Source organism: Lactuca serriola, chromosome 2 (assembly GCF_051521515.1).
Source record: "Lactuca serriola cultivar US96UC23 chromosome 2, Lser_US96UC23_V15, whole genome shotgun sequence".
Taxonomy (NCBI): Eukaryota; Viridiplantae; Streptophyta; class Magnoliopsida; order Asterales; family Asteraceae; genus Lactuca; species Lactuca serriola.
In genome coordinates this window covers 19713381-19727337 of record NC_136409.1, presented here as the reverse complement: position 1 = coordinate 19727337, position 13957 = coordinate 19713381, and positions in this window count along the sequence as shown.

Here is a 13957-nt window from a genome sequence, read left to right as displayed (position 1 = left end):
GGTACTACAGTATAGTGAGACGACTCACCTCGAATGAAGTCGGATAAACTCTCGTGCTCAACGTCCCGACCTATCATCCTCCAATCATTCACATAACATTCCCGATCAATACTCTCTCATAGTCTCATCCCTAAGGATTGGGTAGAAGAACATTATACCCCTCCCTGAATTCTCTTGAATCAGTCTTGACCAGAACCCTAAGGTCAACGAAAGTCAACGGTCAAACTTTGACCCGACTCGTCGAGTACACATGGGTGACTCGACGAGTCCATGCGGGTCCTCTGAATCCTTCTAGCCTCACTTGGCACATCGAGTCATCCCTTCACTTGATGGGTTACGCCTGTCACAAATCGCGGGGGCAACCCCGACTCGACTCGTCAAGTCCACTTATGAACTCGGCGAGTTGCTTCCATGCTCAATCTGAAATGACCTTCTGAGGTCAGATCTGCTTCTCTAACATATAGATCTGACCTTCCCAAGCATGATAATCACGTAAAGATTCGAACTTTAGGCCCGTGCATCACACTATCGTCTCTATATGCCAAAACTCATAAAAGATTGCATAAAGCTGAAGAATAGGGACTCTCTGGACCTCTCAAGGTCCAGATCTGATAATATTGTCAGAAGGGGACACACTAGATCTCTACCAAAAGAGAAGAGAAGAAACCCTAGATTCATGAAATATATTACTCAAACGAAGATGGACATGAATCCTTACCTCTCACAGCAGCTCTGAACGAAATGATGGAAGATTTGAGTCCCACAAGTCAGCCTAGCTCGAAATAATTCCTTCCCTTTGCTAAAACACACCAAAGAATGATGAATTAGCCCTCCTCTTGCACTACAAACTTCTCTCTGCTCTCTAGGGTTTCTTAGGGGAGTAGTGTCCGCAAATGAAGGCCATAAATGCCTTTAAATAGGGCTCAAGCCCGCAGATTTAGGGTTTCTGTCTTCAGTGCAGACTCGTCGAGTCACCCTACCGACTCGCCGAGTCCATTCATTAATCCAGTCAGCAAATCGCGATCGTACTCGACGAGTTTAGGCACCAACTCGTCGAGTCCTTCCCTCTAACTCAAAATAAATGAACAATATAGAATTCCTGGGAATCCGGATGTTACAGATAGGTTTTGATGAACCTCCATTGGATCTTTGAAGATTTGTGTTAAAACCAAAACTTTTCTGAAAATCATTCACATAAGAATACAAGTACATCACATTTTTGGTCTTATTGTAGAGCATCAGAGTCATTATCTTGTTTGAGTACATTCAATTTCTGTTTTTTAAGTTGAATACATCTGAACCTATGAAACAACCCCAAATGATGGTGACCAGAAAATCATACTTGTCCGAAAACCACGTCGGAAACCGACGAAACCCATTATTACCGGTCATAATGGTATAATGTAAACGTTTCAACAAGTTTATGGGTTAATAAAACACGAAAAACCATTTAGTGACCAAATAAGACCCAAAGCTAAAGTATGTTACCCTCTCAAGTCATTATCAATTTTTTAAAACACTTACTAGTCTGTATAAGTGGTCATGTAATTATTAAGTGAAACAACTTTCATCTAATTATGTTTTAGAAAATGATCTTTGTATAGCTCCCCGAACAAAACTAAAAGTTGAGCGCTTTTTTTTTTTTTTTTTTTTTTTTTTTTTTTTAAGTGATCAAGCTACCTAAAACAATCCATGCGACTTTTTACTCTTAAGTGACATTGACGTTGACCTTTGTATCATTTTTACATGTCATCTTTCAAGAAAAGCCACGTATTGACATTAAAAGCTAGCTGGTAGTTAAAAAAGTAACTAATAAAAAATGGTATTTGGTAAAATTAGTTGGAAGATATAAAATGACATAAAAATATATTTACAAGAATGAGTTATATATATATATATATATATATATATATATATATATATATATATATATATATATATAAAAGGGTATATCGGAAAATTATAAAAAACTAGTCTAAATAGCTTTTCAAAAAACTAGCTTATAAGGTTTTTTTTTGGCTTACTAAGGACGACAACCCAAAAAAGCTCAAAAAAATAAGTTATCTTACAAGCTAACTGTGTCGAGACAAAAAATTTAAGGTTTCCACAACAACAAATCCGTGATCAATTTTGTATTAAATCCTTAGAAAATCGTTTAAATAGTTTAACTATTATAGAGAAAATGACTAAAAATACCATTTTCCTCGACTATTTGTTAAGATTTAACAAAAATTTCACATATTTTGTAATGGTCCCAACAAGAAATGGTGTGGCCACTATGAAATGCAATTTTGGCCTTAATGATGTTGTTTTTGTCCTTATATGATACGGTTTTTATATTTCGCAACCCCGAGTCCCCCACCATTATGTAATGGGCCTAATTGTGAAATAAAGGTTAAGGGTTGAGAATGAGGACTGAAAAATGGTTTTTCCCTTGTAGGCTAAGGGAGGAGGGAGTCGTTCCCTCCCAACCCACTGAATCCACTGTCACATTAGTTTTTCTCTTTTATTTTTCTTCATTTTTCCCAACCCACAACACACGAAAACCCTATTTTTTTCTACCCACTCAACCCATTTAATTAAAAAATACAAAATAATCAAAGTAAAATCTTAATTAGCAATAGAGTTACCATCGGTACCACTCCCTCTTCAATGAGCTTTTTAATTGGTTTTACTAACACACTTCATCCTCTCTCTCATTTTCTGTTGTACCATGTATTTTAAAACTTGTATCATAGTTGTATTGCATTTTTTTTAATTAAGTGAGTTGAAAAAGATAGGATTTCCGTGTGTTGTGTGTAAAACCAGTCAAAATAGGTCAATAACAATCACATGTGATTATGCCAATCATGTAATGTGATTTTGTTAAACTAGTAACGTAGTAAACTCACTATGTATTTCATGATAATTCTAATATAATATGAACTTTCATACATACTTTATGGTATAAATCAAATTATACGTCCATACGATTCCAAAAATATAGAGAACATCTAAATCTGACTTTGCATGAAGAAGTTATGATAAACCGAACACTATAAAATCTCTATAACATAAGGAATTTAAAATAGGATTATAATTAGCTATTGGAGTCTAAAAGAGAGTTGTAGTGCTCGTAAATACCTACGCGTGGATATAAAGAACGTCAAAAATGAAGTTCGTATGCAAAAGTTATGGTCTTCCGAAGATGTCGTTGTCAGAAAACCCTAATTTGACTGAACTCACGAGGTGAGCATAAAAACTCACGACGTGAGGAGTCAAACCGCCATATTTCGGATCTAGAAGGTGTGACGAGGCTACAAGGGGATAAGATCCAAACTCACGACGTGAACAAGGCATTTTTCACGTCGTGAGGGCTCATTTTGCCACCTTCGGAAGCTAGAAGACGGATGGCAAGTCTACGAAGAGATAAGATACAAACTCACGACGTGAACAATGAGTTTTTCACGTCGTAAGAGGCCAAAAATCAGCCTATAAATAGCAAGTCCGGCCTCCTCTCTCCGTACACCATTTCTTTTCTCTCTCTCTCTCGCTTGCTGAAGCCGTTTCGCTTCCCGAGCCCCGACGACCTCTTACCGCTGACCGTTTCTGTTTAGATTACATAAAATCACGATGCTAAGGTGAGTTTCACGGCCCCACTTTCTAATATTTCGGGGGAAAACTCATGCTAAATATTATATATATATATATATATGTATATATATATATATATATATATATATATATATATATATATGTTATTATTATATCTATATGATAATATATTAATATCAACGTAGATAGTTATAATAACCGGGATATAGTTATTTTGTATCTGAAAGTATACAACTATCGTAAAGTTGTTAGCATGTTATTGTTATAATAGTATACTAATGTAGATCTTGAGTTATACTTAGGATTATATATATATAATGTGCGATATAGTTCCAAAGTTATATTCGGAAGTTCTATATGTTAAATTATAAAGTATGTTGCTATTATTGGTTTTATGTCAAGATTAAACTTAGTATGCTATATGTTGTTATTGTTAGTTTTATGACAAGATAAAACTTGGTATGTTATATGTTGTTGTTATTGATTTTATGTCAAGATAAAACCTGGTTTTACTTCAAGTTATAGCTATTATACTGCCTAAATGTTATGAAGTTAGGAGTACTGTTTAAAAGCATAGCCTAGTAACTGAGGGTTTTAGACAAGAATATGCTTTTGTATTTTGGAATATAGAACACCGTAAAAGTCTACATGAGCTACCTCATTCATTAACTAAGATTGGGGATCTTAGTGGAAATCCTATGAACTGTATCCGTTAATCCCGTGTGAGCAAGGAAGTCGTGTATGAATAAGATACGGGTTGACGACCCCACTCGTGGTTGTTAATTACAATCCAAGACAAGCGAGTGATGATCTGTTCCTTTCATTTGTTTATTATTCCGGCGTCGATGAAGCGTGCTGTGTTCCTCATGGTAATCATGAGTGGGTTGTCCTCATGGAAATCATGAGTGAGTTTTATCAGAGGTATTATGTCATAGCAGCGGTTACAGACTCATGGTAGCAAATTGTTAGAAACATTATACTTTGTCGTATACAAGTTTTAATGTTAAGTATAAGTTTCCCCTACTTATACCCTAGGTACTACTTGTATATTAAGTAGATAATTATACCTAACATACATACTCGTATAGAATTGAAATAGATTTGTACGTAGTGATTTTTACTCGTATAGAATTGAAATAAGATTTATATGTAACAACTTTCGTTTGTATGGAATTACAAAAAGTTATGTTATAGTATATGAGACTTATAGGTAAACTACTTATTTGGTAAGTAAAGTTTTATACCTAGGATATATATACTAAACATTGGAGAGTCAAAATGATACTTTCAAAACTATACTTTTGAACTTGGAAAATGTATTATTTTTATATGGAGTCAAAACCTGTGAACTCACCAACTTCATGTTGAGGTATTTTTAAATTACATATGTTTTCGGGAAGTTGATAACTATGATACGAGAAATGACGTTACACTGCCCGGTGTTTCTGCCGACGGCCGGGGTGTGACAGATTGGTATCAGAGCTATTAGCTATAGTGAATTAGTACTTTCTTAGGAAAGCACGACTATAGTTTAGGGCTTAGTCTGTTAGGTTTAGGTATATCCCTTAACCTACAAATGAAAAGTATTAGTAATTATACTACTGAAGGACTACTTACGGGAGCGGTGACAGGATAGACACGTTGCTTGGTTTGCTGGATTTCAGAACGACTATATGTTAAAATGATCCTGCCCACCGACTGTCCTGACTGGCCGGTACCTTATCAGCTAGACCTGAATTAACAAACAATAATTAATAATACCCATGAATACAACAAACACAAAGATATAGAGCTATGTATGAACTCAGTCCCGCGATGAGAACACGTGTATAAACCAAAAATATAGAAAACCAAAACCCTCGATAAGAATTCAACACAATGCTTTAGGTCAAACTACTTAGTCGAGTTTTATTGTACATGGGCCTAACCACAACTAAACATAGGCTGATCACCTATGTTTAATTTTGTTCAGACCGATGCACAACTAAACTTGGATACGGTAGTTGATAGACTAAAACACCTGAAGATTCTAGAAGATTAAAGATAGATCTCAGATCAAGATACCATCAACTCGGAGTACAAGAAGATGATGTTCCGAAAATAGCATTTAGGACTTGATATGGTCATGAAGAGTTCTTAGTTAAGCCTTTTGGGATTGACCAACGCTCCAGCAATTATCATGGACCTCATGAATAGTGTTTGCAAACCGTACTTGGATAAATTTGTGCTAGTAGTTATCGATGATATATTGATATATTCACAAACCAAGGAAGAACACAGTCAACACTTGCAAATAATCTTGGAACTACTAAGAAAAGAAAAGTTGTATGCTAAATTCTCCGAATGTGAATTTTGGATTAGAGAAGTACAATTTTTAGAACATGTGGTTAGTAACAAAGGGATTCGTGTCCAACCCTCCAAGGTTGAAGCAATCAGGAACTAGGAAACACTAAAGACGCCAACAGAAGTGCGTCAATTCTTAGGACTTGCTGGATATTACCGTAGATTCATAGAGAATTTCTCCAAAATAGCCAAGCCACTTACAACACTAACCTAGAAGGATATGAAGTTCAACTGGGAAGATAAACAAGAAGCAGCTTTTCAAAAACTAAAGCAAATGTTGTGTAGTGCACCAATCCTATCCCTTCCAAATGGGACAGAAGATTTCTTCGTATACTACGACGCATCAAATCAAGGATTAGGATGTGTGTTGATGCAAAGACGAAAAGTTATCGCCTACGCATCACGACAACTTAAGGTGCATGAGAATAATTACACTACCCATGACCTTGAATTGGGAGATGTAGTTTTTGCACTAAGAATTTGGAGACACACAATTGGCCAGAGAACATATAGGTCATACCATATGTGCCGAGCTAGAAATTAGCCACGAGACAACTCAAAAGATCGTGTAAATTAAGGATCAATTAAAGGCAACATGTGATCGTCAGAAGAGCGATGCTGACGTAAGACGTAAGCATTTGGAATTCCAAGTTGGAGATAGAGTAATGTTGAAGGTCTCTCCTTGGAAAAGCATGATTCGATTCAAAAAACAAGGCAAGCTAAACCACGATATATAGGACTTTTTGAAATTCTAGCAAGAATTGGTTATGTCGCATATTAACTTAAGTTACATTAACAACTAAGCAATATCCACAAACTTTTCCCCAACTAATTAACAATTCCTCGTCCACAAGATAAATTTCGGGACGAAATTATTCTAACGAGAGGAGAATGTAACACCAGTCAAAATAGGTCAATAACAATCACATGTGATTATGCCAATCATGTAATGTGATTTTGTTAAACTAGTAATGTAGTAAACTCACTATGTATTTCATGATAATTCTAATATAAATATGAACTTTCATACATACTTTATGGTATAAATCAAATTATATGTCCATACGATTCCAAAAATATAGAGAACATCTAAATCTGACTTTGCATGAAGAAGTTATGATAAACCGAACACTATAAAATCTCTATAACATAAGGAATTTAAAATAGGATTATAATTAGCTATTGGAGTCTAAAAGAGAGTTGCAGTGCTCGTAAATACCTACGCGTGGATATAAAGAATGTCAAAAACGGAGTTCGTATGCAAAAGTTATGGCCTTCCGAAGATGTCGCTGTCAGAAAACCCTAATTTGACTGAACTCACGAGGTGAGCATAAAAACTCACGACGTGAGGAGTCAAACCGCCATATTTCGGATCTAGAAGGTGTGACGAGGCTATAAGGGGATAAGATCCAAACTCACGACATGAACAAGGCATTTTTCACGTCGTGAGGGCTCATTTTGCCACCTTCGGAAGCTAGAAGACGGATGACAAGTCTACGAAGAGATAAGATACAAACTCACGACGTGAACAATGAGTTTTTCACGTCGTAAGAGGCCAAAAATCAGCCTATAAATAGCAAGTCCGGCCTCCTCTCTCCGTACACCATTTCTTTTCTCTCTCTCTCTCTCGCTTGCTGAAGCCGTTTCGCTTCCCGAGCCCCGACGACCTCTTACCGCTGACCGTTTCTGTTTAGATTACATAAAATCACGATGCTAAGGTGAGTTTCACGGCCCCACTTTCTAATATTTCAGGGAAAAACGCATGCTAAATATTATATATATATATGTTATTATTATATCTATATGATAGTATATTAGTATCAACGTAGATAGTTATAATAACCGGGATATAGTTATTTTGTATATGAAAGTATACAACTATCGGAAAGTTGTTAGCATGTTATTGTTATAATAGTATACTAATGTAGATCTTGAGTTATACTTAGGATTATATATATATATATATATATATATATATATATATATATATATATATATATATATATATATATTGTGTGAGATATAGTTCCGAAGTTATATTCGGAAGTTCTATATGTTAAGTTATAAAGTATGTTGCTATTATTGGTTTTATGTCAAGATAAAACTTTGTATGCTATATGTTGTTATTGTTAGTTTTATGACAAGATAAAACTTGGTATGTTATATGTTGTTGTTGTTATCGGTTTTATGTCAAGATAAAACCTGGTTTTACTTCAAGTTATAGTTATTATACTGCCTAAATGTTATGAAGTTAGGAGTACTGTTTAAAAGCATAGTCTAGTAACTTAGGGTTTTTGACATGAATATGCTTTTTTATTTAGGAATATAGAACGCCGTCAAAGTCTACATGAGCTACCTCATTCATCAACTAAGATTGGGGATCTTAGTGGAAATCCTATGAACTGTAACCGTTAATCCCGTGTGAGCAAGGAAGTCGTGTATGAATAAGATACGGGTTGACGACCCCACTTGTGGTTGTTAATTACAACCCAAGACAAGCGAGTGACGATCCGTTCCTTTTATTTGTTTATTATTCCGGCGTCGATGAAGCGTGCGGTGTTCCTCATGGTAATCATGAGTGGGTTTTTCTCATGGAAATCATGAATGGGTTGTCCTCATGGAAATCATGAGTGGGTTTTATCAGAGGTATTATGTCATAGCAGCGGTTACAGACTCATGGTAGCAAATTGTTAGAAACATTATACTTTGTCGTATACAAGTATTAATGTTAAGTATAAGTTTCCCCTACTTATACCCTAGGTACTACTTGTATATTAAGTAGATAATTATACCTAACATACATACTCGTATAGAATTGAAATAGATTTATACGTAGTGGTTTTTACTCGTATATAATTGCAATAAGATTTATACGTAAGAACTTTCGTTTGTATGGAATTACAAACACTTATGTTATAGTATATGAGACTTATAGGTAAACTACTTATTTGGTAAGTAAAATTTTATACCTAGGATATATATGTTGGAATAGTGTCTATGGCTGCAACTATATTAGGCAAGTATTTGACCCGATTGTGCATGGTCCTTTTGGGTTGCCTTCACCATAGCAACTTGATAGGATGATTTATTATGAGAGAATAAATATTATTAATATATTATGAGAATAATATAAGGAATAATAATATTGGTATTTGATTAATATAAGTCATAGAATTAATTAGAATTAATTTGGTGACTAAAAGAGATTAATTAAATAAGAGGGTATAAATTGTCAATTGTTTGATAGTTACACTTTAGACTGTAAATCCTTATTGGATGAAGGGTGGACGGATTCTAGGGCTAAGGATAGCCTCAAATCGTCCAATGCTTATCTAAGGAAAGGATTTGGATTGCTTTAAGGAAAGATTATCCAACTAGGGTTTAAGGTGAAACCCTTAAGGAGTCTATAAGTATAAATAGACCCCATGGCCAAGGGAAATCGGCATCTCATCTAAAGTAGAGAAACCCTGGCCGATTTCCTCCTAACCTCTCTCTCTCTCTCAAATCATCCTCTTTGCTATTTGGTGTTTGTAAGCCATTAGAGGAGTGACAATTGTGACTCTAGAGCTCCAAGACAACAAGATCAAACAAGAGATTCAAAGGTAAACTTCTAGATCTGATTTTGTATTGTTCTTATACCTAATTAGTCATTAGAAGTATTGGATTCAAAGCATGTTTAATTAGAGAAACCTAGATCCAAGCATTAGGGTTTTGCATGCACACATAGGAAAGTTCTTATGGCTAAAACTCATCAATATATACTAAACATTGGAGAGTCAAAATGATACTTTCAACACTATATTTTTGAACTTGGAAAATGTATTATTTTTATATGGAGTCAAAACCTGTGAACTCACCAACTTTATGTTGACGTATTTTTAAATTGCATGTGTTTTCAAGAAGTTGATAACTATGATACGAGAAATGACGTTACACTGCCCGGTGTTTCCACCGACGGTCGGGGTGTGACATTGTGGGTTAGGAAAAATGAAGAAAAATGAGAGAAAAAAGTTGATGTGACAGTGAGTTCAGTGGGTTTGGAGGAAATGACTCCCTCCTCCCTTATACGAATGTCTATTGTAGGAATAGGTGTAAATTTTGGTTAGTCATTTTCTCTTAAAATGATTACGAAAAATTGTTAATATTTAAAGCGTGTAATCTTAATTGGATGGCTCTAAATCGAGAATGCCTATGAACCAAAAATTACATCAAGATCTTGTAATTATTGCCGGTGGCTAAACAAGTAAATTTGAATTATAATCTTTAATAGAAAGAAATTTTGTGATTGTTATACAATTTAAATAGAATTGTTACATTTTTATGATTGTGTGCGGTAACATTGTGTATGGCCATTGTTGTTCAAAAGAAAGTGTATGGCCGAAAATGACAGTTGAGAAGTTTGAGCGATGATTTGGTTTGCTTTACGTAGGAATTGGATTGGCAATGCATCTCACCTAATCTGTATCTTTCAATGGGTTGTATTGTGCAGCTGGAAGATATGTTGATGCATTTTGCATAATTAATCGGGCCATACATGTAAAATTCGGATATGAATATGACATACAAAGAAAAGATATAAATTATGAGCGACAATGATCAACTCGAAAAAAAAATATTTGGCTAGTTAGCATGTGTTATGGAATGACATGACCTATTAACAATTTCTTTGTATAACTAAACCGGTTATGCCATGATGTTAGTAACTATAACAATAGAAACAACACTGCACACCCGAGTTAATCACATAAAGTAACAAATTTAGATAGCTATAAATGTATTTTTATGTAGAATATTCATATAAGTTGGTATTTTTTACGGTAATTAAAAAAATTACAAAAATATAGTTATTTAGCAAGTTGTATTGGAATCATGTAACACCCTTGTGTCCCTCATTCCATCACACCCTTTGTACCTTTCTCACACCCGCCTAGTTTATGTGCTGGTTTTTTCTAACTTGTAAAGATTGTCACTTACTGGCAAGACCAACCAACTTCAAGGTGTAATACACATTGGCCAACACACAGTTCTAGATAATTCCACATTGATCACGGACATTCAAGATATATATAGAAGGTAGTAAAAGCATCTAAAGGAAAGATCATGAATCTTCCATATACATATTTTAGAAATATGTCCACTCATTTCCATGTACATTCAGTTGTCTTCTCCGGGAGACTTTTCTATAAATATGTAGGATCACTTCATTTGTAAGAACCTTCACAACTTGTGGTTTCTTAATTGTAGTCATGCTTGAAGAATATAAGTCATTTCCTATTAACATCTAGTTCCCAATCTCTTGCTTATTTTGTCTTGCTTACAAGAGTGTTTTAAATTAGACATACTTAGTTTGAAGATTATGTGTTACACTTGTGAGATTGTAGATAGAAGTTCATGATAATACGATCTTGATAGCATAACATATAAATTGCAAGAAATAACAACATTTTTATTTTTTATCTTGTACCTTGGTATGTCTTTTGCTTTCATTGCAAGAGGTATAAGTATTAGGGATCAAATTCATATATTGTCCTTATTTTATTCATTAAATTGTTATGTTTGGATGATAATATGACATTTTTATTATTACATTAAGAGATGGCTCATTGGTGAACTCCACAAACTTTGTTAAGCTAAATCTTGGACCATTTACTAGCATAATGGATGTCTTTGTTCGCGATTTAGGAGACCACGATGTTATCATGGGAATGGATTGGCTTGGAACTTTAGAAAATGATTTTTTCATGAACGTTCAAGATGATGAAGATGGTGATGGTTACTTCAGACTAAATTGTCGTTAACACTTGAAGTGGCTAGAGGATGAGTGTGATAGGGTAGTTCATGTAAACTCCTTTACATAAAAATTTTACTCCTAATGGGAAGACAAATTATTGTGTTAAGGATTGGAGTGAGTTGACGAATAGACGAAGTCGAAATGAGTAGAGGAACCAGATCACTATAATCGAAGTTTCTAATAACATTATGTGACAACCCGAAATTTCCTATCCTGTACAGTCAAGCACTTCATTGAAAGTCAAACTTACTCCTGCTAACTTTTATCATAATTTAGAGTCCGTTTGAGCATTCTGATCTTTAATACATCAAAGGATCAAATTCTAGAATGGGTCAACTAGGGTTCCAAACCACCAAGCAAGCCTTAAACCCTCAAATGAGGAGTTTACGTCCATGAGACCATGAGTTTACGGCCGTAAACTCATGGGGCCGTAAACTCCATGCCTATATATGAAAAACTTAGTCATTTTCATTCATTTTCACACTCTCCAGCCTAGAACTCGGGTTTTCTCTGAAGTATCATCAAGAACTTTCCTTCCAATCTTCCATTCATGTAAGTAAATCACTACATCTAAGTGTTATACCTCACTTCTTCTTGATTCAGTCATGATTTCATCCATGAAATCTCTTCTTTTGGTTAGATCTTCAAGTGTTCTTCAAAACACCAAGAACACCAAGAACACACACTAGTGTTCTTGGACCTTAAACACCCAAACAAGCTTCTATATTGTAAGTACTCTTGTCCTAGCTTGTTGTATACTAGAATGAACTTATTTAAGCCTTAGAAACATCAAGAAATCTAGAATGGAAGGAGTTTACGGCCAGGGCATCTCCCAAGGTCGTAAACTCTATTAGAGGGTATATAGATGACCTAAATTCCTTCCTAAGGATTGGGTCTTGAACTAGAACCCTTCAAATTTGAGCTAAGGACCTTAACACACGAATTTGGGGAGTTTGCCATGGGTTTACGACCGTAAACTCAATAGCAATTCCTTACAACCCTTAGATGCAACCATAAGTTCTTATAACACTTAAATCCATGTGTTTTCCATGTTCTAGGGTGTTTTTACTTGCTTAATTAGTGTTATAATCACTAATTAGTTACATATATATGTCTTTATATGTTAATAGGATCATTGTGTGTGTTCAAGTCTTCACTTGACACCTAGCACCTTGTCCAACACTTCCATCCAACCCACTCACTACAGGTGAGTTCATACCCCTTAATCAACCTTTTAAATATTTTTAAATGCTTTTTATGGGGGGAATACAAGTTGAATCATACTAGTTATTATATCAATCACATGTGATTAATAACTAGCACACAAATGGATTTCACTATACTTTTAGCTGTTTTTACAAACAAACTACTTCAAAATGATTTCTCAAACGCTTTTACATGTTAAACTCTTTATCAAACTTGTTTTCTATACTAAATATTTCCTTTCAAATTCTATTATAACTATGTTTCAAACAAAGGTTTTCATGTACTTAAAACTGTGTTTCAAAGAAAGGATTTCTTATACTTTAAACTGTTTATATCAACAAACTGCTTTAAAATCTTTTTATAAATTGACATCAAGTCATCGATTTTATTATTAAACTTTTCAAATGTTTTACAAAACCTCTTTTAAACTTTTATATTGTCAAATGCATGCCTATATATGTATAGTTATGTAAGTAATGTTTAAAGGACTTAGGACTGCTAACTCGCTTTAAGTCATTTTCCTTGTTTGGATGTGGCCTTAGGGTATCGGTTATCTGTCCGAACATCTTAATATTATGTAGACATAAAAGTTCTATCAGTCAGTTCAGTACCTTTGGGTAGCAAAGGCATATTTTCGTTCATTCATATACATACATTACTAGTAAACTATAATAGGTATAGTTTAGAGGTATACTACTTACTATTCCTATTACAAGGAATCGCACATGAGTCAGTTCATACATGAGTCAATACATACTAATACATACACTACACTATACAATTGAACATACTATAATGAGAGACAGAGAGAACATACACTAGTACATACTATTCATACACACTATATACTATACTAGAGAAATTACTATGATGAGGATCAGGGAAGACATACACTACACTAGTACATACTATTCATACACACTATATACTATACTAGAGAACTCACTATGATGAGGATCAGGGAAGACATACACTACACTAGTACATACATACACTACATACTACGAGACTGACCATCCTACA